Source organism: Drosophila ananassae, chromosome XR, assembly GCF_017639315.1.
Source record: "Drosophila ananassae strain 14024-0371.13 chromosome XR, ASM1763931v2, whole genome shotgun sequence".
Classification (NCBI taxonomy): Eukaryota; Metazoa; Arthropoda; class Insecta; order Diptera; family Drosophilidae; genus Drosophila; species Drosophila ananassae.
Genome location: NC_057932.1, coordinates 486510 through 513389, shown reverse-complemented (window position 1 = coordinate 513389; position 26880 = coordinate 486510). Strand labels below are relative to the sequence as shown.

Here is a 26880-nt window from a genome sequence, read left to right as displayed (position 1 = left end):
ATTTCGATTCTGAATCGAAATGACATGCATATGCAGACGAAAAAGGTAAATATTGGGTAGACTTTGCTCACCTGATATACTCCACCGTTGAAAGCGCTTCCAAATATCGGAGGTGTCGTAAGAAGTCTGTAAATAAATGCAAGTCCAAAGCAACTCGCGAAGACTAAAATTTTTCAGCACACACACCCACATCGAGACTTAACCGAATTTGTCTTATCAGCGTTTTTATTCAATTTCGCCCTCTTCTGATTCAACTTGTTACTCGTTTCTAATTACACTAGTTTACAAATTTAAATGTAATCGAGTGAACCTTAAAATTGATGATTGTTTTATAGTAATTTGGGGTCGGAGAACATGAAAATGACATCCGTTTATTTTTCTTAAGAACCGTTTTTGAGATATTTTTGAAAATCGTGTTTTTGAGGTCCTTTTTCAGTTTTTTGGTAATATCTCATGAAAAAAACTGTTTACAAACAAAAAAAGGATATTGATTGACAGGTATTGAAGTAACGTTTACGTGGATATATAAAATGTGCAGATTGAATCAAATCTCTGTAATGCACAAGCGAACAAAGTACAAAAATAGTGTCATTTTCGACCAATTTTGAAAATTTCAATTTTTCAGATCGATTTTTGCCAAAAAAAACAATTTTTTTTCTAAGGTTTCAATATTTGAGGGAAAAGATTTATTATTTACCAACAATTTAAGCCTAAGATTATCCAAATTGAGTAAGAAGTTTAAAAGTTATAGTAATATTAACATTTTGACACTTCATAAATTAGGTCGAAAAAAACATTTATCACTCAAATTTTTTCGTTTGTGATCAATTTTCTCTTCACGCACTTGTACTTTGTTCGCTTGTGCATTACAGAGATTTGATTCAATCTGCACATATTATATATCCACGTAAACGTTACTTCAATACCTGTCAATCAATATCCTTTTTTTGTTTGTAAACAGTTTTTTTCATGAGATATTACCAAAAAACTGAAAAAGGACCTCAAAAACACGATTTTCAAAAATATCTCAAAAACGGTTCTTAAGAAAAATAAACGGATGTCATTTTCGTGTTCTCCGACCCCAAATTACTATAAAAAACACTTTTTTATGGAGGTTCATTTTTGGTGTAAACTAGTGTTATCATCTTTTCTAATTTACATCACACCCGTTTTTGATCTATTCCTTTTTTTTTTTATTTTCCTTTTTTTTTTTATTTCCCTTTTTTTTTTTTTTTTAAAATTTGTATATTTTTACACAATTTTAGCTTGTGGTTTTAACCTCATTTTTTTAACCGATTTTAAATTTTCTAAACTAGGTTTTTAGATTATACTTTATATTTAGATTAACTAAAGACTTCATGTGGTTTTGATGACACTTGGCATGGACGACACCTTTGCCATCATCGCGACGTTCCCTAATTTTGGGTATTTGTTTGGGAGCTAATCGCACGGAGTTCTTAGCTGTCTATCAGCAACGCGCAAACTAAACCAGACACGAGCTTTTGTCTGCTCTTTTTCTTGTATCTGACGATCACCCTACGAAAACAACACCGCAAACCAATTGATGCTGATATGGGCTGGGCTGGGATGATGGGCTTGGCGTAGATCTGACGATCACCCTATGAAAACAACACCGCAAACCAATTGATGCTGATATGGGCTGGGCTGGGATGATGGGCTTGGCGTAGATAATGTTGAGTGGCGGAGTTCTGGTTCTGGTCGGTATGGGGAATTTAGCTGCCCTCTCGGGGCAGGAATTAGCGTTCCTATGCTCGCCTCCTTCGGCTCCAAAGCTGGGGTTACTCGGCGATAGCTTCAACCAAAAATTTGTGGATGGATCCGTATCTGACGTACATCCGTGCCGGTCCAGAGTCTGATTCCAAAAGAAAGCACGAGATTCTCGATCTCAGTTTCTACAAGATGGCTTACTCCCAGGGCTAGACTTCTGCTACTCCTAAAACGCTAAAGCAAATGCAGTCCTGCCTAATCCCTACGTCTAATGTTGCCAACGGGTGGTAACCGTACCGCCCGCTAGGTGGCACTAGTAAGCACAGGGTCTGCGGTTTTAAACCCCACTACAAACGTCATTAAAAAATCTCAATGACCAAACAATTGGTGACCCCGGCGTGATATATAATAATAATGAAATTATCAATTTCACGAACATAAAATAGAACTAGTGCGAATATATTAATAATTATTAATTATAATTAATGTATTATAAATAAATATATAAAAAACCAATACGATCGTCAATTGTTACTCGGTCCGCTACTTATATCAGGCATACATACGTTCCACTTGCAAGTGAATTCGCCGCGCATAAGCATTCATATATATATATACATTCTACAACTCAGTGTACACGCAATTATAATTAAAAATAATCAAATAAATTTTAATATAATTTTGGCGCAAAGGCTGAATTTTCGGAGCAGCGATGCAGGACTCTGGACGTGGCCATGGCCGCCTACGCATCTACATGCGTGCCTCGCTGCTAATTGTCGCAGTTTTGGGAAGAGGCATCACAGCCTTCTGCTTTTTTTTTTGAATTACAGTCATCCAACAGCCAGCCTTCGGTTGTTTCGTCTACGTCAGCCACAGCCGAGCTAATGGACGCTTCACCACCCGCGGCTAATGCACTAGTTGCCCAAGGTCACAGCGGTGAGCTTAACTGGCTATAGCGAACATTCTCATTCGAAGACGCGCTGAAGTTTTTGTTGCTCCTACGGTCCCGGTGCTCCAAATATTTGCCCGTTTGTCAACGCCCCAACATCACGGATCTCCAGCCTAATCTCAGCTTGGATGTCTCCAGTTGGAATATTCCGGCCAACCTCACTTTATCTGATCCGGCTCGAGTCAGGCGCCTCTGTGAGGCTTTCGTGGAAATGCAGTTGCTAGCATAATTTTACTCCCAAGATAGGCGGCGATTTCCCCTCCTTTAAAGGAAGCTTTGCTGTCATCCTCAATTGAAGGATCAGTATGCTGCGTTCATAAAGAAGTATTTTGAGTTGGGGCATATGTCTTCAGTCCCGACTAGTACAGTATTTCCTACCGCACCACTGTCTTTTGAAGAATAACAGTTCAACAACTAAGATCGGAGTTGTTTTTGATGGATCTGCTGCCACCACGGGTCGTTGGTCTTTAAATGACGTGTTGATGCCTGGTGTGGATATCCAGCCAAAGTTGCTGCAAATCATTCTTTTTTTAAACTGTATACTGTCACTTATGGGACAGAGCGGGTCTCATTTTTATCAGTTCGAGCAATGCATCAGTTGGCAGAGGATGAGCAGTCTATATTTCCCAAGGATGCCGAAATTCTGCGTCGCAATTTTTATATTGATGATCTTGTTTCCGGAGGTGGCTCTATAGAAGAGACTATCACCATAACGCAGAAAAAATTTCAATTGAGCAAGTGGTGCTCAAACTTTTCTGAAGTGCTGTCTGACGTGCCGGAAGAAGATCTGGAGTCGTTGATTTTACGAAGACTCTCGAAACTAACCGAAACCGGAGTTATCTGGAGCAGAATAGGTGGCTCGGCTTATGTTGGAAGTAGCTCTGTTGAAGGTCTCCGCTGGAAATTATTTCTGCTAGCGTTCGTTTTAATATTTTCGGCTCCAACCGGGTTTATACAATCCATAAGTTGACTAGGACGATGGAATGGCGGTATGATCCTACGTCTTTGATCCCGGCAGACATCATGTAGCATCCGGTCCAGCACTGCAGCGTCTTTTCGCTTATGTATACAAGGTCTCACAGCGAGTTCACCACAAGGGTGTCACTGCTAAGGTTATCAAGTCTAGAATGCAACTATTATTGTGACTAGTGCAGAGTGTTCATTTTTGAGATGTTATAAAGGCGCTTAAGAATGTGAGATAGATCACGTCATCCTGCATACTGTTGCATGTGAACGTGACTATTGACCACATTGACCGTTTTATTTTTATTCTGGCTATCATCAGAGCCTAATCAACCCTTTATAAATTTATATAAAATAAATTGACGAGCAATCAAATGGAGAAATTTTACACTAGGTGTACTGTTGGGAATGAGAGGGTCGTTTAGCAGAATGGTAGAGTGGGTGTTTTGTTAAGGTGGCTTCAATGCCTGATAGCCGCTACTTTTGCTTGTTTAATACCAGCTAGTCCTGGATTTGGTAAACTGAGTATGGCATTTAGGGCTTCATTTGGCGAGCTGCTGCTCGCTGAATTTTTTCCAGCTTCTTAAGGACATTTTTCTTTTTATGGGCTGGCCACCATACCAGAACTCCATACAGTAGTATGTGTCTGACTATGGCCAGCTTATAATATTTTCCATTCGGCTAGGGTTTTCAATTTTGCGCTCACAAGATCACATAGTGTCTGTGGGTATTTGCTTGTGAACAACCCTGCAGCCTCCGTCTTCCATCTTGCATAGAATCGAGTAGATAGCTATGTTCCATAGGAGAGGGGAGAGGACTCCTCCTTGCGCTGTGCCTCTACTGACGACCCTTGTTAAGGAAGATGAACCTAGTGAGGACGTCACTATTCTGCAGGTTAGCAGCTGATCAATGAGTTCCACCAGGTGGTCATCTATTCTAATGGTGCTGGTTATAGTGTTCGGGAGAACGTTATTAAAAGCTCCTTCTATGTCCAGTAATGCAACCAGGGCGTATTCCTTCTGAGAAAATAATTTTTCTGTCGATTTACCCTTTTTGTAAGCGTGAAACTCGAAAAAGTTTCAACTCGATAGCTTTAAAACTGAGAGACTAGTTTGCGTAGAAACAGACAGACGGACCGACGGACAGACGGACAGACGGACAGACGGACATGCTCATATCGACTCAGGAGGTGATCCTGATCAAGAATATATATACTTTATAGGGTCGGAGATGTCTCCTTCACTGCGTTGCACACTTTTGACCAAAATTATAATACCCTCTGCAAGGGTATAATTAGGATAGCAAATATTGACAATTTATTGCGTACCACGATCCCTGATATTTTAAACCTGAAATTATTTCGCTTTGTATTTATTATACCCTTGCAGAGGGTATTATAATTTTGGTCAAAAGTTTGCAACGCAGTGAAGGAGACATCTCCGACCCTATAAAGTATATATATTCTTGTTCAGGATCACCTCCTGAGTCGTTATGAGCATGTCCGTCTGTCTGTTTCTACGCAAAATAGTCTCTCAGTTTTAGAGCTATCGAGTTGAAACTTTGCACACATCCTTCTTTCCTTTGCAGGCAGTATATAAGTCGGAACGGCCGGGATCGGCCGACTATATCCTATAGCTGCCATATAACTGATTGATTGGAAATGCCATAACTTTGGTGTTAGAGGGTTGGGACTTTCCACACATGTTATGTTTGACCAAAATATCTTATGTACAAAATTTCATAAGGATCGGCCAACTATATCCTATAGCTGTCATAGAACGATCGAAATTGGCATAACTTTGGTGTTTTTTAAGTTAGAAAGATTGGATTTGGTACAGATTCTATTTTGGGAAAAACAATCTGATCTGCCAATTTTCATAAGGATCGGCCGACTATATACGATCCGCGCCACCTAGCGAACTGCGACTGAACTGCAAGGGTATATCAACTTCAGCTCCGCACGAAGTTAGCTTTCCTTTCTTGTTTTTGACTTTTTATTTTATTTTGAGGAAATTGTATAATATCCGGATGAACCGGGTAAATTAAATGCAAAAAAAAAAAAATGTAAACAATCCAGAGTTCCGTGTGCAGACCGACGGGTTGGCGGATCGGGGTCGTGAAATTCCCTGAAGCTTGAGGAGATCTCCGCCGAAGGGCTTACCGAAGTTGGCACACATGGGATCCATTGAATCCACTCCAAATCCACTGAATTCCAAATCCTGAATTCCACTATTCAGGAAAATATGCAATTAGCCAATGCAGAGGCTTAATATTAAATAAGACAATATTATATGTGGGGCTTAATATTTCCTCACCTAAATGTTGTTTAAATCACCCACAAAAATTTTCCACGATCTTGCTGAAGGCTTAGAACGGACGATGTTTAAATTCCGGGACCAAAACAAGAAAGAAGACTTTTTTTCAAAGAAGCTAAAGAGCAACAGTACAATGCCACAGAAAATAGCGTCAAAAACAAGAGCAGCAAACCTGGAAACTCGGCAGAGATGATGGGACGAGTCCACCAAGGGACTCTGTTATGCTATGTCAATGCCTGTCGAGGTGGACGTCATGTACGATCATTTTTAGCTTGGGCTTCATCCTACATGATGGGATTGGGCATCTTGTAACGTATGGGTGTTCGGGCTGCTGTTAAAACAGAACCAAATTGCAAAATCTTCTGCAAGGTCTAGAGAATATACCTTAGGGACTTAGTATGGGAGGATGTAATGGGAGTTTACTTATTGTGGTCTCAGACTAGGCTCAACGGATGGGGGTGGTTCTTTTCACATATTCAAAATACACATCAGCAAAACCTACGTAAGTGCACTAGCTAAAAAAAAAAAGAAACCCTCACGCTTGTACTAAAATTTGTTTTAAAATTGATTCATTTTGCCATGTTATGGATTTTTATTTGATTATAGCAATATCTTTTAACATTTAATACAGATATATAAGAGGAATTTTTTCTACTATTGGATTATTAATCAATAAATCATATTTCAACTATTTCAACTTTCGATATTATTAATTCAAATTATTCAAGTATGACTTGCAAGAACTTACTTTATTCATAACAAGTATATACAATTTCTTTGTGTGGTATCCGTTGAGCTCAAGGACAGAAATAGTTAGAGATGTTTATAACAATTTATATAAATAGTGCAATAAATTTGATAAATTTGAGTTACTAATTATTGGAATTTATAGTACTAAATTACTTGTATAATCAAAATCAAAATAAAGCAGAGTCTTTTTCATGCAATAACTCCTTAAGAAAATGAACAAAATAAATTTGAAAGCTTTGTATAAAAATTAAGCAGGCCGAGGTTTACAAAACTAAACTTCATATAGTTACGAATAAATAATTCGATGGAATTTTCTCTCTCTGTAACGAATATGGAGTGTCCCTAGGATACCGAAAAATGCATTGCCCGTCGCCTAAGGTTGACTCCAAATTGTATTAAAAGTTTCCTTCCGATCCCTCGTTTGGATCTTCACACTAGTTTATTCCAAGTATTTATTATTTTAGGCTTTTCTTTAGCTTCGTACTGGATGGTTAAATTATCTCGTAATAGTCGGTTACATAATCTGGTACTAGCTGCACTAGCACATGGCACTGGGGAGGCGTAATCATTTCTTTAAAGAAAACTGCACTGAATGTAAAACTTACTTGGCATAAATGTCACAAATACTTTACAATAAACAGCTTTCCGCTAATTCCACTGTAATCCATTGATTTTGTAGTGTTTCTTTTGATTTAGTAATTAATCAATATAATTAGTAATAGATAATTAGTAATAATCAATATTTTAATATTTATATTTAAAATATAAATAATATTAACACAAATCGTGGCTTTAACTTGCAGCTTTATCTCTTCAAAAATCGTCGGTTAATGTGTAAGCTTTCCTATGAAAATCGAGCCCTAACTATGCTTGTGATAAAAGTTTGTACATACCTGATGCTATTCTCCGTTCTCGATATTTAAAATCAATCCATCAACGCGAAGCTTTGGCCGGTATCGCCAGTCAGGGTCGGAGTGCCATACAAAGATAAACTAACTATGCACTGAAATATTTTTGCAAAGACCCCGCCAGCAACGCAACGATCTTAAACCAGCTATGGCCTTTAAGACTGTTGAACTCTATGCCTGTTAGTAAAGTTACTACAAAAGACTTAAAATACTTAAGTGTGAGTCAAAAAATCACTGAAAACAAGAAAGGAAAGCTAACTTCGAGCGGAGCCGAAGTTGATATACCCTTGCAGTTCAGTCGCAGTCCGCTATGTGGCGCCACGCATCTTATATTATTAAATATATAGCGGATCGTATATAGGCGGCCGATCCTTATGAAATTTGGAAAATCAGATTGTTTTTCCCAAAATAGAATCTGTACCAAGTCCCATCTTTCTAACTTAAAAAACACCAAAGTTATGCCAATTCCGATCGTTCTATGACAGCTGTTCGTCCGTAGAGCGTTATGCGGCAGCTACGTCAAACTTGAACTCACGGGAGTAACGGTAGGTCCCGGAGTCGTAGTCAAAACCGTAAATAGTCCTGACTAAATTTACCTGGATTCTGCAAGGGACTGCTCGGGTTGGCCAGACGCTTGCTGTGATCAGGCATGAGTTGATGTGCTTGAAGTCCTGGGGTGGTTTTCCTCAAGTACTGGTGGTATGGTGGGTCGGCTGATTCCTTATCGGCCGGTCCTATTGGCGGTCCGTTTCACGGGAGCAACACTCTAAGTAGGTTAGATAGCGCGGGGTCTGCTGGTGGTCCGTTTCACGGGAGCAACACTCGAGCTAGACTGGTATGCCGCGGGGTCTCCTCGTGGTCCGTTTCACGGGAGCAACACTTGGAGTAGTTAGGTACCGCGGGGTCTACTGGCGGTCCGTTTCACGGGAGCAACACTCGAACTACTTGTGAACCGTTTTACACAGGATCACTAGAAGTAGGTTGATTTTAAGTGCCGTGGTTCAGACACTGAGTAACGAGACGATTGACTCTGATTTCGGAACTGTCTTTATTTCAGAAGAATAACTCTTATATAAGATGCTAAGTTATACATCATTAAATCTAAGAAAGGTCAAAGTTCTGGACGTGCTAAACTAAGGTTAATGCCAGGGTCACCCACCTCTGAGTCTGCTGACTCAGATTGTTTGTTCATGTACTGCTTGCGCATTTCGGCTTAGCTGGCTGGTTTTTACTTGCATCGGTCAGTCGGTCATTCTTCCCGCTGATATGCTGCTTCTGCTTTTGGCGCCGTCTACTAGTGCTGGGTTAATAGGTTGGATATAGTTTTATGCTTATTACTAATTGTTTATAGGTGAGAAAATCGGTTAGTGGGTTTTTATATTGCGACATGCTGATGCATATTGATTGGATCAAATTACTAAGTGTGCATATAGGGTAGTAGGTCTTGGCACTAGGTGCCAACATTCTCCCCCCCCATTGAGGTACTCAATAAAAAGGGGCTGTGCGTTGTTGTTGGATCGTCTTAGTGAACCGATGTGTACCCTTGCGATAGAAAATATTGTGTATCTTAAAACTAATTACTAAAAATCTAAAGTTACTACAAAAAAAAATTTTGAATCATGTGGGTGAGATCTCTACCAACGATAATTCTATCCGACCTGTTGTCTCCTTCGCCTTGTTGCGCGCCCTCGTAACCATTCTCCTTGGGCATCCCATGAAGTACTACACCTTTTTTCTGGTTGGTCAGTGCGCATACAGGACTCATGGTCCTCTCTTGACCTTGCTTCTTGCTCCCTTTCGGAGATGCATGTTACCCATGCCAGATAGGAGGTGACTTCTACTCCTTGAATTTCCTTTGTTACTGGCCCTTTCACTCTGTGCTCTTCAGTTGTGAGTTGACAACCTTGGGCTTGTGGATTGGGGTCCGTCTGCGGCTCTCCTTGTTGATCTTGTCGTGGCTCGTTAGCTTCTTGTTGATCCGCAATGAGTGGGGAACTATGTACTCTTCCGGATTTTACTATTTGCTCCTTGCCGATGCATGCAATCAAACTTTGTCGTGGCTCGTTAGCTTCCGGTGTCCAAGCCGTCGTATTACCGACGACTTGTTCTGCCTTGCTATGAGGAGCTGATGCCGGTCGCACTGGCCCCATCACAATCCATCCAAGCGCGGTATTTTTTAGTAGTGGTTGTCCTTCTCCCAAATATGTCTGTTGTGGCCTCATAAGCTGGGAGATGATTTCGGCGCCCAACAACAGATCAATATTCTGGGGCTGCGTAAATTCAGGATCGGCTAAGCGCAACTGAGGTGAGATATTTCTTGGCGCTTGAATAGGGTGGGATGGTTGATTGGGCATTATTTCCGGTAGTACAACGACGTTGATTTGATCTTCGAAGTCAGTGGTTAATGATGATAGGGTCACCACAGCCTTTTTTCCTAATCTTGTTGTTGTTCCTCCCAGTGCAGCGATGTTCAGGGTTGATGGCTCCAATTGTAGTCCAAGTGTGTCAGCCATCCTTCTGGTGATTATGTTAATCTGTGATCCAGAATCTAGGAGTGTGCGGCATTGCTGATGGGTTCCGGCTGGGCCATGTATTGCCACTTGGGCGGTTGGTAAAAGAACGGTGGGCTTATCTGTAAGCAGGGCTGTGGCTGAACACACCCATCGTGATGAACTGGATCGAAGTGGAGCCGCCGACATATTTTTCTGCATTGTTACTTGACTGGTTGCCTGACGCTCAAGGTTTTCTAACATCTGCTTCAGAGATTGTCGATTGGTTGGATCGGTGACGGCTAGTTCTAGAGCTGACAGCGTGTGTGGATCCAATCTTTCTTCAATGATGTGTATCAAGATTGGGTCCCAGTTGTCTGTTGACACTTTGAGTGCGTCGAGAGTGGCGACCGTTCGGAGCACGGTATCATGTAAGCTGCGCAGCTGGTCCGCTGATCCATTTGTTCTGGGGTGTCCGAAAAGCTCTTGAATCGCGGATTTAATCAACAGCCGTTCATTGTGGTATCGATTTTTTAGTCGTTGCCATGCATCCTGGTAACTGGTCTGTCCGCCAATCGACGTTGCGATTAGGTTTTGTGCTTCACCTGTTACATGATTCTCCAAATGACGGTATTTTACTGCATCACTGTAGTCTTGATCGTGGATGCATTCCGTAAAAATTTCGTAGAATCGTAGCCAATGCCGGTAGTCTCCGTCAAACTTTGGAATTTCTACTGGTGGTATTACAAACGGAGGTGCAATCGCGAGTTTTTGTGTTGATGCTGAAGTTGATTTCGATTCTTCGCTCAAAAACGAAAAATATTCTGCTCGTACAACCTGAAATCTGTCATCGGTGTGTCCATCATTTTTTATGGCTGGTTCCAGGTCGATGAGATCATGGTATCCCGTGACGATTTCCTTCCATAGCTCCTTCATGTATTGTCTGACGTGTGTGGACACTTCCCGTCCTTCGGTGCGGTTGCACAGCAAGTCTTCCATATCGTCTAATCGTCCTTCATGTCTTCGTTTTAATGATGTTAATCGAAGGTCTTTTCCTTCGTTTCCTCGTGATGATTGTGCCTTTGGCTCGAGATTTTCGCCTGTTTTCCGGGGCCTTTGTGACGGGCCTGACACTGATGGGATTCCATCCGAAAATATTGCTTCATATTTTTTCACAAGCTCTTCTAGCGCTTTTGCCTTTGTGAAATACTCATTCTCAGGACTTAGTGCTAGCTCCTTGAGCTTGGCATCATTTTTTTTAAACTGGGTCCATGAGTGAGTGAGCTGTCTGAGTTTCTCTTTGAAGTATCCTCCCTTGAGTTTACGCTCTGCAGAGTCCTTAGTGAAGTTTCTTATTAGCCTTTGGATGACTATGTTGCTTTCAATTTGCTCATCAATGAGCATTTGGATTACGGGGTCTGATTCTGATCCCATTGTTGCAATGTATCTCTCCTCTCTCCTTTTTTTTTTTTTTGTTTCGTTGAGTTAAATTGCTTTGAGGTTTGTGTTCAAGTTGTGATCCTAAAGAATCACGTCGGGGTCACCAAATGTTCGTCCGTAGAGCGTTATGCGGCAGCTACGTCAAACTTGAACTCACGGGAGTAACGGTAGGTCCCGGAGTCGTAGTCAAAACCGTAAATAGTCCTGACTAAATTTACCTGGATTCTGCAAGGGACTGCTCGGGTTGGCCAGACGCTTGCTGTGATCAGGCATGAGTTGATGTGCTTGAAGGGTGGTCCTAGGGTGGTTTTCCTCAAGTACCGGTGGTATGGTGGGTCGGCTGATTCCTTATCGGCCGGTCCTACTGGCGGTCCGTTTCACGGGAGCAACACTCTAAGTAGGTTAGATAGCGCGGGGTCTGCTGGTGGTCCGTTTCACGGGAGCAACACTCGAGCTAGACTGGTATGCCGCGGGGTCTCCTCGTGGTCCGTTTCACGGGAGCAACACTTGGAGTAGTTAGGTACCGCGGGGTCTACTGGCGGTCCGTTTCACGGGAGCAACACTCGAAGTAGACTGGTATGCCGCGGATTCTACTTGTGAACCGTTTTACACAGGATCACTAGAAGTAGGTTGATTTTAAGTGCCGTGGTTCAGACACTGAGTAACGAGACGATTGACTCTGATTTCGGAACTGTCTTTATTTCAGAAGAATAACTCTTATATAAGATGCTAAATTATACATCATTAAATCTAAGAAAGGTCAAAGTTCTGGACGTGCTAAACTAAGGTTAATGCCAGGGTCACCCACCTCTGAGTCTGCTGACTCAGATTGTTTGTTCATGTACTGCTTGCGCATTTCGGCTTAGCTGGCTGGTTTTTACTTGCATCGGTCAGTCGGTCATTCTTCCCGCTGATATGCTGATTCTGCTTTTGGCGCCGTCTACTAGTGCTGGGTTAATAGGTTGGATATAGTTTTATGCTTATTACTAATTGTTTATAGGTGAGAAAATCGGTTAGTGGGTTTTTATATTGCGACATGCTGATGCATATTGATTGGATCAAATTACTAAGTGTGCATATAGGGTAGTAGGTCTTGGCACTAGGTGCCAACATTCTCCCCCCCCATTGAGGTACTCAATAAAAAGGGGCTGTGCGTTGTTGTTGGATCGTCTTAGTGAACCGATGTGTACCCTTGCGATAGAAAATATTGTGTATCTTAAAACTAATTACTAAAAATCTAAAGTTACTACAAAAAAAAATTTTGAATCATGTGGGTGAGATCTCTACCAACGATAATTCTATCCGACCTGTTGTCTCCTTCGCCTTGTTGCGCGCCCTCGTAACCATTCTCCTTGGGCATCCCATGAAGTACTACACCTTTTTTCTGGTTGGTCAGTGCGCATACAGGACTCATGGTCCTCTCTTGACCTTGCTTCTTGCTCCCTTTCGGAGATGCATGTTACCCATGCCAGATAGGAGGTGACTTCTACTCCTTGAATTTCCTTTGTTACTGGCCCTTTCACTCTGTGCTCTTCAGTTGTGAGTTGACAACCTTGGGCTTGTGGATTGGGGTCCGTCTGCGGCTCTCCTTGTTGATCTTGTCGTGGCTCGTTAGCTTCTTGTTGATCCGCAATGAGTGGGGAACTATGTACTCTTCCGGATTTTACTATTTGCTCCTTGCCGATGCATGCAATCAAACTTTGTCGTGGCTCGTTAGCTTCCGGTGTCCAAGCCGTCGTATTACCGACGACTTGTTCTGCCTTGCTATGAGGAGCTGATGCCGGTCGCACTGGCCCCATCACAATCCATCCAAGCGCGGTATTTTTTAGTAGTGGTTGTCCTTCTCCCAAATATGTCTGTTGTGGCCTCATAAGCTGGGAGATGATTTCGGCGCCCAACAACAGATCAATATTCTGGGGCTGCGTAAATTCAGGATCGGCTAAGCGCAACTGAGGTGAGATATTTCTTGGCGCTTGAATAGGGTGGGATGGTTGATTGGGCATTATTTCCGGTAGTACAACGACGTTGATTTGATCTTCGAAGTCAGTGGTTAATGATGATAGGGTCACCACAGCCTTTTTTCCTAATCTTGTTGTTGTTCCTCCCAGTGCAGCGATGTTCAGGGTTGATGGCTCCAATTGTAGTCCAAGTGTGTCAGCCATCCTTCTGGTGATTATGTTAATCTGTGATCCAGAATCTAGGAGTGTGCGGCATTGCTGATGGGTTCCGGCTGGGCCATGTATTGCCACTTGGGCGGTTGGTAAAAGAACGGTGGGCTTATCTGTAAGCAGGGCTGTGGCTGAACACACCCATCGTGATGAACTGGATCGAAGTGGAGCCGCCGACATATTTTTCTGCATTGTTACTTGACTGGTTGCCTGACGCTCAAGGTTTTCTAACATCTGCTTCAGAGATTGTCGATTGGTTGGATCGGTGACGGCTAGTTCTAGAGCTGACAGCGTGTGTGGATCCAATCTTTCTTCAATGATGTGTATCAAGATTGGGTCCCAGTTGTCTGTTGACACTTTGAGTGCGTCGAGAGTGGCGACCGTTCGGAGCACGGTATCATGTAAGCTGCGCAGCTGGTCCGCTGATCCATTTGTTCTGGGGTGTCCGAAAAGCTCTTGAATCGCGGATTTAATCAACAGCCGTTCATTGTGGTATCGATTTTTTAGTCGTTGCCATGCATCCTGGTAACTGGTCTGTCCGCCAATCGACGTTGCGATTAGGTTTTGTGCTTCACCTGTTACATGATTCTCCAAATGACGGTATTTTACTGCATCACTGTAGTCTTGATCGTGGATGCATTCCGTAAAAATTTCGTAGAATCGTAGCCAATGCCGGTAGTCTCCGTCAAACTTTGGAATTTCTACTGGTGGTATTACAAACGGAGGTGCAATCGCGAGTTTTTGTGTTGATGCTGAAGTTGATTTCGATTCTTCGCTCAAAAACGAAAAATATTCTGCTCGTACAACCTGAAATCTGTCATCGGTGTGTCCATCATTTTTTATGGCTGGTTCCAGGTCGATGAGATCATGGTATCCCGTGACGATTTCCTTCCATAGCTCCTTCATGTATTGTCTGACGTGTGTGGACACTTCCCGTCCTTCGGTGCGGTTGCACAGCAAGTCTTCCATATCGTCTAATCGTCCTTCATGTCTTCGTTTTAATGATGTTAATCGAAGGTCTTTTCCTTCGTTTCCTCGTGATGATTGTGCCTTTGGCTCGAGATTTTCGCCTGTTTTCCGGGGCCTTTGTGACGGGCCTGACACTGATGGGATTCCATCCGAAAATATTGCTTCATATTTTTTCACAAGCTCTTCTAGCGCTTTTGCCTTTGTGAAATACTCATTCTCAGGACTTAGTGCTAGCTCCTTGAGCTTGGCATCATTTTTTTTAAACTGGGTCCATGAGTGAGTGAGCTGTCTGAGTTTCTCTTTGAAGTATCCTCCCTTGAGTTTACGCTCTGCAGAGTCCTTAGTGAAGTTTCTTATTAGCCTTTGGATGACTATGTTGCTTTCAATTTGCTCATCAATGAGCATTTGGATTACGGGGTCTGATTCTGATCCCATTGTTGCAATGTATCTCTCCTCTCTCCTTTTTTTTTTTTTTGTTTCGTTGAGTTAAATTGCTTTGAGGTTTGTGTTCAAGTTGTGATCCTAAAGAATCACGTCGGGGTCACCAAATGTTCGTCCGTAGAGCGTTATGCGGCAGCTACGTCAAACTTGAACTCACGGGAGTAACGGTAGGTCCCGGAGTCGTAGTCAAAACCGTAAATAGTCCTGACTAAATTTACCTGGATTCTGCAAGGGACTGCTCGGGTTGGCCAGACGCTTGCTGTGATCAGGCATGAGTTGATGTGCTTGAAGGGTGGTCCTAGGGTGGTTTTCCTCAAGTACCGGTGGTATGGTGGGTCGGCTGATTCCTTATCGGCCGGTCCTACTGGCGGTCCGTTTCACGGGAGCAACACTCTAAGTAGGTTAGATAGCGCGGGGTCTGCTGGTGGTCCGTTTCACGGGAGCAACACTCGAGCTAGACTGGTATGCCGCGGGGTCTCCTCGTGGTCCGTTTCACGGGAGCAACACTTGGAGTAGTTAGGTACCGCGGGGTCTACTGGCGGTCCGTTTCACGGGAGCAACACTCGAAGTAGACTGGTATGCCGCGGATTCTACTTGTGAACCGTTTTACACAGGATCACTAGAAGTAGGTTGATTTTAAGTGCCGTGGTTCAGACACTGAGTAACGAGACGATTGACTCTGATTTCGGAACTGTCTTTATTTCAGAAGAATAACTCTTATATAAGATGCTAAATTATACATCATTAAATCTAAGAAAGGTCAAAGTTCTGGACGTGCTAAACTAAGGTTAATGCCAGGGTCACCCACCTCTGAGTCTGCTGACTCAGATTGTTTGTTCATGTACTGCTTGCGCATTTCGGCTTAGCTGGCTGGTTTTTACTTGCATCGGTCAGTCGGTCATTCTTCCCGCTGATATGCTGATTCTGCTTTTGGCGCCGTCTACTAGTGCTGGGTTAATAGGTTGGATATAGTTTTATGCTTATTACTAATTGTTTATAGGTGAGAAAATCGGTTAGTGGGTTTTTATATTGCGACATGCTGATGCATATTGATTGGATCAAATTACTAAGTGTGCATATAGGGTAGTAGGTCTTGGCACTAGGTGCCAACAACAGCTATAGGATATAGTTGGCCGATCCTTATGAAATTTTGTACATAACATATTTTGGTCAAGTATAACATGTGCATAAAGTGCATTTAAAAAACACCAAAGTTATGGCATTTCCGATCAATCAGTTATATGGCAGCTATAGGATATAGTCGACCGATCCCGGCCGTTCCGACTTATATACTGCCTGCAAAGGAAAGAAGGGTGTGTGCAAAGTTTCAACTCGATAGCTCCAAAACTGAGAGACTAGTTTGCGTAGAAACCGACAGACAGACAGACGGACAGACGGACATGCTCATATCAACTCAGGATCCTGATCAAGAATATATATACTTTATAGGGTCGGAGATGTCTCCTTCACTGCGTTGCACACTTTTGACCAAAATTATAATACCCTCTGCAAGGGTATAAAAAGTATGCGTTCAAAGTTTGGAGTCATTAGCGTTAAAACTGATAAGCTAGTTCACGTATAAACAGACAGACAGAAATGTTTACATTGACTCAGGTCGGTAACGGTGATGAAGACTTTATGGGGTCGGGCATGTTTCCTATACTTTGTTCCCTTTTGACACTTAAAATCACTATTATAATATCTTTTATTGCGTCCTTCTTTTGAGATATTGCGACGTTTTAAGCACAGCTTCATTGTGCTTCTATGAGTACAATCATAAAATCATGGCTGTCTTTTTGGTGTCTTCTATATTATTACACTCCATTGCTCCTTTATAGCACACCAAAATTACCTACTGCAAGTGTTTGAAATTTATTTTACCGCTCGAAAATTTTGGGTTAAAATTAATTTTTTTCTTTTATTCGTGCTTTCAGCAGGTCACATAAATATGATCTAGGAGTTGACTTAATCTGGAAAGTTTAAGAGAGATTGACTGACAAAGCCTCTATTAAAAATGGTGAATAAAAATATCTCAATAAATATATATATCTCAATAAAAAAAATGGAACCTATCATGCTCCGAATTTTTTTACACGTTTTTATGTTCTAATTATAAAAAGAAAGGAAAGCTAACGAACGCTTCGGGAGGAGCCAAAGTTTAAACCTTTGCAGTTAATTAGCGGAATTTATTATTATATGCATATCATGTCGTATATAGTTGGCCGATCCTTATGAGAATATCACTAATAAATCAATTTTCGAAAAAAAAAATGTTGGAAGAAGTCCCAATCATCTTCAAAAATACAAAGGTAGTGACATTTCCGATCAGGGATTCAGTTATATGGCAGCTATAGATATAAGTATTCGACCGATTCTTATGAAATTGGTACATCAGATAAGTTTGCCCAACATAGAATCTGTAAATTCCCAATCTTCAAGCCTAAAAAACACCAAAGTTATGCCAATTTCGATCGTTCTATGACAGCTATAGGATATAGTCGGCTGATCCTTATGAAATTTTGTACATATTTTGTATATTTTGGTCAAATATAACATGTGTGGAAAGTCCCAACCCTCTAACTTAAAAAACACCAAAGTTATGGCATTTCCGATCAATCAGTTATATGGCAGCTATAGGATATAGTCAACCGATCCTGGCCGTTCCGACTTATATACTGCCTGCAAAGGAAAGAAGGATGTGTGCAAAGTTCGAACTCGATAGACGGACAGACGGACATGCTCATATTGACTCAGGAGGTGATCCTGATCAAGAATATATATACTTTATAGGGTCGGAGATGTCTTCTTCCCTGCGTTGCACACTTTTGACCAAAATTATAATACCCTCTGCAAGGGTATAATAATTATGATATTTGATGCTGGCACAAGTCCCAACAATACCCTCTGCAAGGGTATACAAATATGCATAAAAAATATTTATTATTTTTTTAATATGGTGTTTAACCTATTTTGTCCAGAAAACATTTCAATTATGCAAAAAAAGACTTTTTATAGGCGATAACTGAAGCAGAAATTTGTATGTCCTAGAAAATTCAAGGTTGAGTGGTAATAATGTAAATTGCACCAATAAAAGCACAAAATAAGACCTACTGCTTTGAATTAAGATTAGATGAAGGTACTGTACAGATATGGACGATAACTGAAATAAGGTGAATATTTTTTCTTAAATCATTTCCAACCCGTACATCCTTGTACTACATATGTAAAAGATCCGATATATATATAATAATACAAGCTGCTACCTAACTGAAAGGGTATATCAACTTCAGCTCCGTCCGAAGTTAGCTTCCTTTCTTGTTTTGCATTTTTTGTCGGAAGTGGTTAGGTAACACTCGAATATTTCATTTATCTCAAGTTATCTGGCTAGGTCTACACTTTGAAAAATTACCAAAAAGTACATTTTAAATTTTTTTGGTGATTGCGACATCTTATAAATCAACAAACAAGAAATACCGGCTATAGTCAAGTTTCTCGACTTTTTCAAACTTTTACTTTTCAAAGTATGGATTCTAAACTACTTTTTGTTGCATACGGTTGTATGTTTTAGGAAAAAACTCCAATAATCAAGTAGGAAAGCAATGAAGAATGAAAAGAAGAGTGAAAACTCCTCTAAGATTTGGCCGATTTGGTGGAAATTTATATCCAGATATTAATTGTTTGTTGGATAAATTTTGTGTTGTAGATATAAATAAGACATTAAAATATTTTGGCATCAAAACCATCTTAAAATTTTTCGGTAACGCCAGTTCCGAAGATTTCATTTTTGGAGGCGGGAAGAGTCTTGAAAAAAGATTTCCAAAACCATCTTCGGAGGTGCTGTAGAATCTTACATGCCAAATTTGTTATAGAACATTCGTACATAAATTTTCCGAAACTCCTGCATTCAAAAACGAAACAAGTCAATATGGGAATCAAAGTCTTTTACTCTTACACAAATCGGCTTAATTACCTTAATTATACCCTTGCAGAGGGTATTAAAATTTTGGTCAAAAGTGTGCAACGCAGTGAAGGAGACATCTCCGACCCTATAAAGTATATATATTCTTGATCAGGATCACCTCCTGAGTCGATATAAGCGTGTCCGTCTGACCGTTTGTCTGTCAGCTTCTACGCAAACTAGTCTCCCTTGCAGGTAGTACATAACGGCCGAGATTGGTCGACTACATCCTATAGCTGCCATATAACTGATTGATCGGAAATGCTATAACTTTTTTAAGTTAGAAAGATGGGACTTGGTGCATATTCTATTTTGGACAAAATAATCTGATTTTCCAAAAATTGAGACTTTCCACACTTGTTATATTTGACCAAAATATCTTGTGTACAAAATTTCATAAGGATCGGCCGACTATATCCTATAGCTGTCATAGAACGATCGGAATTGGCATAACTTTGTTGTTTTTTAAGTTAGAAAGCTGGGACTTGGTCCATATTCTATTTTGGACAAAATAATCTGATTTGCCAAATTTCATAAGAATCGGCCGACTATATGCGATCCGCTATATATCTAATAATATAAGATGCGTGGCGCCACCTAGCGGACTGCGACTCAACTGCAAGTGTATATAAACTTCGGCTCCGCCCGAAGTTAGCTTTCTTTCTTGTTTGTGATAAAAATGTTGATATATTTTCAATCCAAATCCATCCTTCTAACTTTAAAAATACCAAATTGTGTCATTTACGATCATGCAGTTATATAGCTGCCATAAGATAAGCTGTAAGATATAGTCTGCCGATACTTATAAAATTTATTGGATCGTATTGGTTTCCCCAAAATGATCTCCCGATTAATAAATTCGATTTAATAAATCTATAGAATAGTTAAAAAAGAAGAATTTCTATGCTCTCGTCCTATCAAGCCCTATCTTTTCTGGGCTTGTATAAAAACATATATTCCTAATTTCTTACGAGAGCATAGAAATTCTTCTTTTTTAACTATTCTATAGATTTATTAAATCGAATTTATTAATTTATTATAATGCGATAGAGCCCATTGCACTTTGAACATAAAACCCTAAGATGGTCATGAGGGCAAAAATCTAGCTACTATGGCTACGGAACAAAGAGGAGTAAAACTTTTAGTCCTATTAGGAACCTTTTTAACGTTAAGCATATTAGTAAATGAAGGCTATCTACATCACCATGATTAAGGTTTTGTACAAAAACCCAGCGATTGTTAGTAAGTCCATCTGTTGTAACGAATTGCGAGGTGGCATCTCTGCAGATGTCGGATGAGAGAAAGGGGTCGCACGCGGTGTCCGGCCAGATCTCGTCGGCTATTGGGCGGGTTCTGGAACACCCCCTTCTCTCCCCTCGATGCTGCCTTGGGAATCATAAATTATGTCGATAATGTTGCGTGCGTGACCTCAAGAATCGCGTAGGTCAAACTCAGGCTCCTGTGAACAGTGCGTATCAGGATCCTTCGGGGATCCCCAAGAATGTGCATGGCCTAGGCTAGCGGCAGGGCGATGGCAAGTCAAACGCGGCGAACTATGTTTTCATACTCCATTATAAACTTCATTTTTTTATTCCTTAACAAAAGACCTTAAATCTCTATATAATATCCTTATCCTAGCTTCCTAAATATCCTAATACTTCAATATATGTTCCTTCTGGCTATGCTTAATAATATCTTATCGCTAAAGATTTGTGAATTTAAATGTGTATTCGATTTGATAGGATTCGTGGACTCGCGTTCAATTTCATGCCACAGGATCCTAATTGCTAAAAGAGCTCTACTATAAAGTCCACGCGTGTGGTTGACTGTTCAACTGGTGAAGCCTCTTGGGCTGGAACTCGGAAAACGAGGAAAAATATTGATCGGAGAATTCCGTATCACTTCAGCAGGCCTGGCATAGATCGAAGATTACCCACTTTTTGTATCCGCGACGAGTCGTTTAAGCGCTTCCACTACTCGAGGCTGGAAGAGAAAATATGCAATTCGGGAGGGCCCTTGCCTAACCCGTTAACAATGCCAACAACAATACATACAGCCATCAGCAGTGCTCTAACGCGAAATCTCCGCCCACTACTTCTTCTTCTCCGCTTCCGGCACCGTTAGGCCATCAGCCGGTCAAGTCTCTCCGCTCTTTTGATCGGCAAAGCGCTTCTGTCCCTGCTTCCTATTCTATGGCCGACGGCTAGTCCACGGCTACTCCTCCGAATAACGGAACGCTCCTTGAAAGCGCCGCAAGCGCTCCGCTTTTGCTCCTGCTCCTATAGAATTGCGCCTATTTCACGGCGATTCCTCCGATCGACGGAGTGCTCCTTAAAAGCGCCGCCAGCACTCCGTCCTTGGCTTCGCTACCCCAGGATGACGCCTACTGCACGGCGGCTCCTGTGATCGACGGGGTGCTCATTAAAAGCGCCGCCAGCACTCCGTCCTTGGCTTCGCTACTCCAGGATGACGCCTACTTCACGGCGACTCCAGTGAGGTTACCCCCTTAAAGCGCCGCGAACGCTCCGACTGCTTCAGCTCAGGTCGAGCTCACTGTGTTCCCAGCTCCTCACTTGGTTTCGATGACCTTCCTCAGCCCCGCCTCGCGGGCGGCCTGACGGCGAGATTCACGCCGCAACTATGACCAGCTCTTCTCTTCTTCTTCTGGCCAAGCGTTGCTCGCACCACGCCTCGCTGCCACTAGGGGTCTAGCTTGTGCGCTGGTACCCCTGACCTAGCTAAACGAAAACACCTACGTCAGGCTCGCACAACCATGACCTAGCCTTAAGACTCACCTCGCTTCTGCGACCCGCGACCTGCCTTGTCTGAGCTGCACGTACACCGCCAAATGGCCGCTTGTGGTCTTCTTTTTCTACGACTGCTGGTCCTGCGCCAGCTCCTCCAGCACGATGATCCCTCAGCGGGTAAAACTTTGCTGCAGCTCTTTGTAAATTTCTGGATGCTTCCCCTTGCTCGCCTGAACTTTCTTGTTCCGTGGTTGAATCAATAAAAGAACGCTGCTCCCACACGGTTTCCTAACCTCCGCTTTAAGCGCGTTACCAGATCGATAAAGCCCCCCCCCCCCCCCCCCCCCCCCCAAAATACGACAAAATACGAAAAACACGAATAAAAGCCGAAAATTTCAGTTTGTTGTGTAAAAAACATCCTTTGTGTTGAAAAAAATCTACAACCTTAAACTATTGAAAAACGCCGGCAATTTTGAAATGGGCTTAAAAAAACGCGTTCAGGAAATTTTAAAGTCAAAAAAATTCCGAAAAATGGTTTTTTAACCATAAATCAAGATTTTGAGGGTGTCACAAATATTTCATACACGGTTTTGTGTTATACTCTACCAGATAAAAAATTCCTACTATGTAACTTTAAAAGTTCATTCACTTTTGTTTTTTTTGTAGCACTGTGTTATTCATTATAAGTCATACAACAAGTAAAAAAGTAAATAACAAGAGTAAGTACATTTTCAGGGATGTTAGAAGCAATATTTTCATCAATAATAACACAGTGTTACAAAAAAAAAAGTGAATGAACTTTTGAAGTGACATAGTAGAAATTGTTTATTGGATCGAGCTTTTGAAAAAAAAAATATATCTTCGAATTTGTTAAACAAAAAGGACAACATTTTTACACCAGAAACTGAAGTTTTCGACTTTTACTCGTGTTTTTCGGATTTTGACGCCAGTTTATCGGTACAACTTACAAAAATTCTGTCATCCATGCCACATATCAATGTTGTCTCATTAATTCTGAATAAAACGAGACAAATTTCATTCAAAAATAATAGAAATTGTTGAAGTCTTAACGCTTTTCCCAAAAAAAGTCAATAAAACCATGCAATAAAACCATATAGCTATAGCTATTGAAACTTTGCACACATCCTTCTTTCCTTTGCAGGCAGTATATAAGTCGGAACGGCCGGGATCGGTCGACTATATCCTATAGCTGCCATATAACTGATAGATCGGAAATGCTATAAGTTCGTTCTTTTTCAAGTTAGAAGGATGGGAGTTTCAATGGGCGTTCCTCTTTGGGCAAAATAATTCGATATGCCAAATTTCATAAGGATCGGTGAACTATATACGATCCGCTATATATCTAATAATATAAGATGCGTGGCGCCACCTAGCGGACTGCGACTCAACTGCAAGGGTATATAAACTTCGGCTCCGACCGAAGTTACCTTTCCTTTCTTGTTTTCATCACATTTCACCACCTCGCCGGACAAAGTATAGATATCAAACCGATTACAGCAAGGAATGGATACTTAATATTCAAAACTGGAAATATTGAAATAAAAACTAAATACGAATACCATGTTTTAAGTATTAATCTGAAAAAACAGAATTAACTTTTAATAATCTTTTATTAGAAAAAAAAAGAGTTCAGAGACATACTTCAAATCTAGTATCTCGTCGATAAACTAAATAGAAAAATAAACGGAATTAACATTGTTAAACGCAGTAAGAGAGGTCTTTTGAATATTGTAGGATCAACATAAAAATATTTATTTGGAACTTTAGTTATACTTTAAATGACAAAGAAGAATAAGAAAATAAAATAATAACATAGCAGACAATTCAATTCAGAATCATGATCTAAACCAAATAATCGATGTCATTAATAATTGTATTAATGTAATAAATCAGTTAAAACAAGAAAGGAAAGCTAACTTCGGGCGGAGCCGAAGTTGATATACCCTTGCAGTTCAGTCGCAGTCCGCTAGGTGGCGCCACCCATCTTATTTTATTAGATAAATAGCGGATCGTATATAGTTCACCGATCCTTATGAAATTTGGCAGATCAGATTGTTTTCCCCAAAATAGAATCTTTCTAACTTAAAAAACACCAAAGTTATGCCAATTTCGATCGTTCTATGACAGCTATAGGATATATTCGGACGATCCTTATGAAATTTTGTACATAAGATATTTTGGTCAAATATAACATGTGTAGAAACTCCCAACCCTCTAACTTAAAAAACACCAAAGTAATGGCATTTCCGATCAATCAGTTATATGGCAGCTATAGGATATAGTCGACCGATCCCGGCCGTTCCGACTTATATACTGCCTGCAAAGGAAAGAAGGGTGTGTGCAAAGTTTCAACTCGATAGCTTTAAAACTGAGAGACTAGTTTGCGTAGAAACAGACAGACGGACAGACGGACCGACGGACAGACGGACAGACGGACATGCTCATATCGACTCAGGAGGTGATCCTGATCAAGAATATATATACTTTATAGGGTCGGAGAGGTCTCCTTCACTGCGTTGCACACTTTTGACCAAAATTATAATACCCTCTGCAAGGGTATAAAAATACAGGAAAAATAATATTTGAAAATTTTATCATAGGTATAATTAAACAAGAAACAACAGAATGCAAATATTGGGAGGATTGGAAGCATTTTTTGGATATGTTTAAGGGATCCATCGGCAATAATCAGCGGCTGACCGACTGCCAACGGTTTCATTACTTAAACTCATATTTACATGGAGAATCCCTAGCCCTAATCAAACATATCGCCGTGATAAACGATAACTACAGCGAAGTGTGGGATAGGTTAAACGATAGGAAAAACTATAAAACAGGCGGTCACTCATCCTGCGATCATTATTCTAAAACTTCATGACACTTCCCAGCGCAACAGGTGGAAACATCAGTACTTTATGCAAGCTTGCAGATGGGGCCGACGAGGTGATTCGAGGACTTCGAGCGCTGGATTGCGAACAACGAGATCAATGCTTAATTTACATTTTATCATCCAAAATGCACCGTAAATTCGTCATAAATCACAAGCTGTGCTTCAAATTTCTTAGCACGGCTCACATGTTTTCGAACTGCACATCAAAACATGCTTGCCGCAAGTGCCGGTGTAAACATCACTCGCTACTTCACAACGCTCACTGTCACCAGGCGCAGCCAGCTCAGGTGAACCAATTGTCACTCATCACACGTTGGAATATATTCCTGCACCAGGCATCAAGGCTCTTTTGCCCACCGTCCTAGCAAATGTTGTCGATTCATAGGGCAAAACTACTACCTGCAGGATGCTACTTGACACTGGATCTACCCTAAAATTTACTTCGGAAGCATTCAGTCAACGCATTGGTGTACGTCGTACATTCATGCTCGAATCTCAGTCCTGGGTCTTGCCGCCAAAAGCACCGGTATTACTCGAGGAAGCGCTCAGCTAAAAATACAGTCTCGACTCTCCAAGCACACCTTAGACTTTGATTCGTTAATGTTTTCCTCATTGACGACTTCTCTACCGGCCCATTCTATAGACACATCTTCTTCATCATGGAAGCAGATTTCCGCGTTACCATTGTTTACCACACCTGGTCCAATCGACGTTCTCATTGTAGCCGAACAGTTATGAAATTTATACATTAGAAAAGGAAGAGATTTCGGAAAGGGCAATCCGTGTGAAATTAATACACTCTGCGGTTGGGTCGTTACAGGTTCTTACAATACCTGTGACGACAATCACATTGCCACCACGCATCATGCGGACCTAGACAGTCTCGTACGATCTTTCATGGAAATAGACCAGGTTCACCCCATTACGGAAATTATCGACGCTAGTGAGCCATCAGAAGCTCACTTCACAGCTACACACACACGTTCCCAGAAGAGAAAATACATTGTGGGATACCCATTTAAAGAGTCTACTTCACCATCGCGGCAACCCTACCCCAGGACATAAACATTTTGGCCGCACTGCAAAGGAAATTTCGTCGATGTCCAGACCTCAAGAAGCAATATATGAATAGGAGCTCAAACTGTATGTCCCTTTAAGAATCCCTTCCAGAAGACGACCGATGCTATGACCCCAGCCAACTTAACAACAGCTCTGCGGATCACCCGCAAAAGAGAGTTGCTGTCAGAATTATCAAGAGTATTCCACCCACTCGGACTTATCGCTCTAGCCACTTTCGTGCTAAAGCTACTCTTTCAGGAGAGCTAGACTGCAGCGCTTCATTAGGATGAGCCATTTCCCACAGCACTGATTGGACGATGGCGAACACTTATGGACCAGTGGCCAATGTTGTCGAGCTGCTGTGTTACTCGAAACATTGCCTTTTCTGGTCAACCGATTGAGCTGCAAGGGTTCTCCCATGTCCCATGGGAACGAGACCCCACATTTACATTTTATCATTCTCTTTTGTTATAATTTCCTATGTATTTGAAGCTCTTATGAGTTCTCAGCTCTTATCAGTTCTGTCTGGTGTACAGCAAATTCTGTACACCTTACACAAAGCGCATACGATTTGAGCTTTCCGTTGTACAGTATTCATAATCACGCCACTTGGGCGTTTATGTTCATCTTAATTTATCTTAAGCCTTTCTTATGCGAAGCTTGTTCCTATGGTAAAACCACGTAAATTTAAGTCAGTCACATTTTTGCTACCAACGCAAGCCCAGCGCATCGGGAATATACGTTAACTAAATATTCAGTGAACCCAAATAAGACTTAAATACATACAGATCTAACATCAATTGCCTTCAGGTCGATTTGAAATCAGACTTCCATTTTATTCGGATCCAAGAATTTTGGAAACTGATTCGAGATAGCCAAACCCCGCTTTCTGTCGCTCGAGAGAAGATTGTCTCGAGATCCGAATATAAAGAAAATGTATTTAGAACTTATGGAAGAATACGAATCTATATGATGAATGTCAAATGTCCCCTGCAAGCTCTCTTACTTCACAATACGGTATACTCCACCAGTGTGTCTTACGGCTTCAAAGCACATCAACTAAACTACGAGTCGTTTTTGATACG

At 41.3% G+C, this 26880-nt stretch overlaps 1 protein-coding gene across 4 annotated transcripts in view; it reads left to right on the top strand.

The window, feature by feature from the left end:
* LOC6495749 (disintegrin and metalloproteinase domain-containing protein 12) overlaps positions 1-26880 on the top strand; it is a 573836-nt gene that overhangs the window by 70696 nt on the left and 476260 nt on the right. For 2 of the 4 annotated variants that reach the window (XM_044717322.1, XM_044717325.1), the window contains exon 3: positions 17055-17137. The exons of 1 other annotated variant lie outside the window; for it this stretch is intronic. The gene's annotated coding sequence lies outside the window, so the exon portion shown is untranslated. The remainder of the gene's footprint in view (positions 1-17054; positions 17138-26880) is intronic. One more of the 4 variants, XM_044717323.1, reaches the window with a different exon arrangement.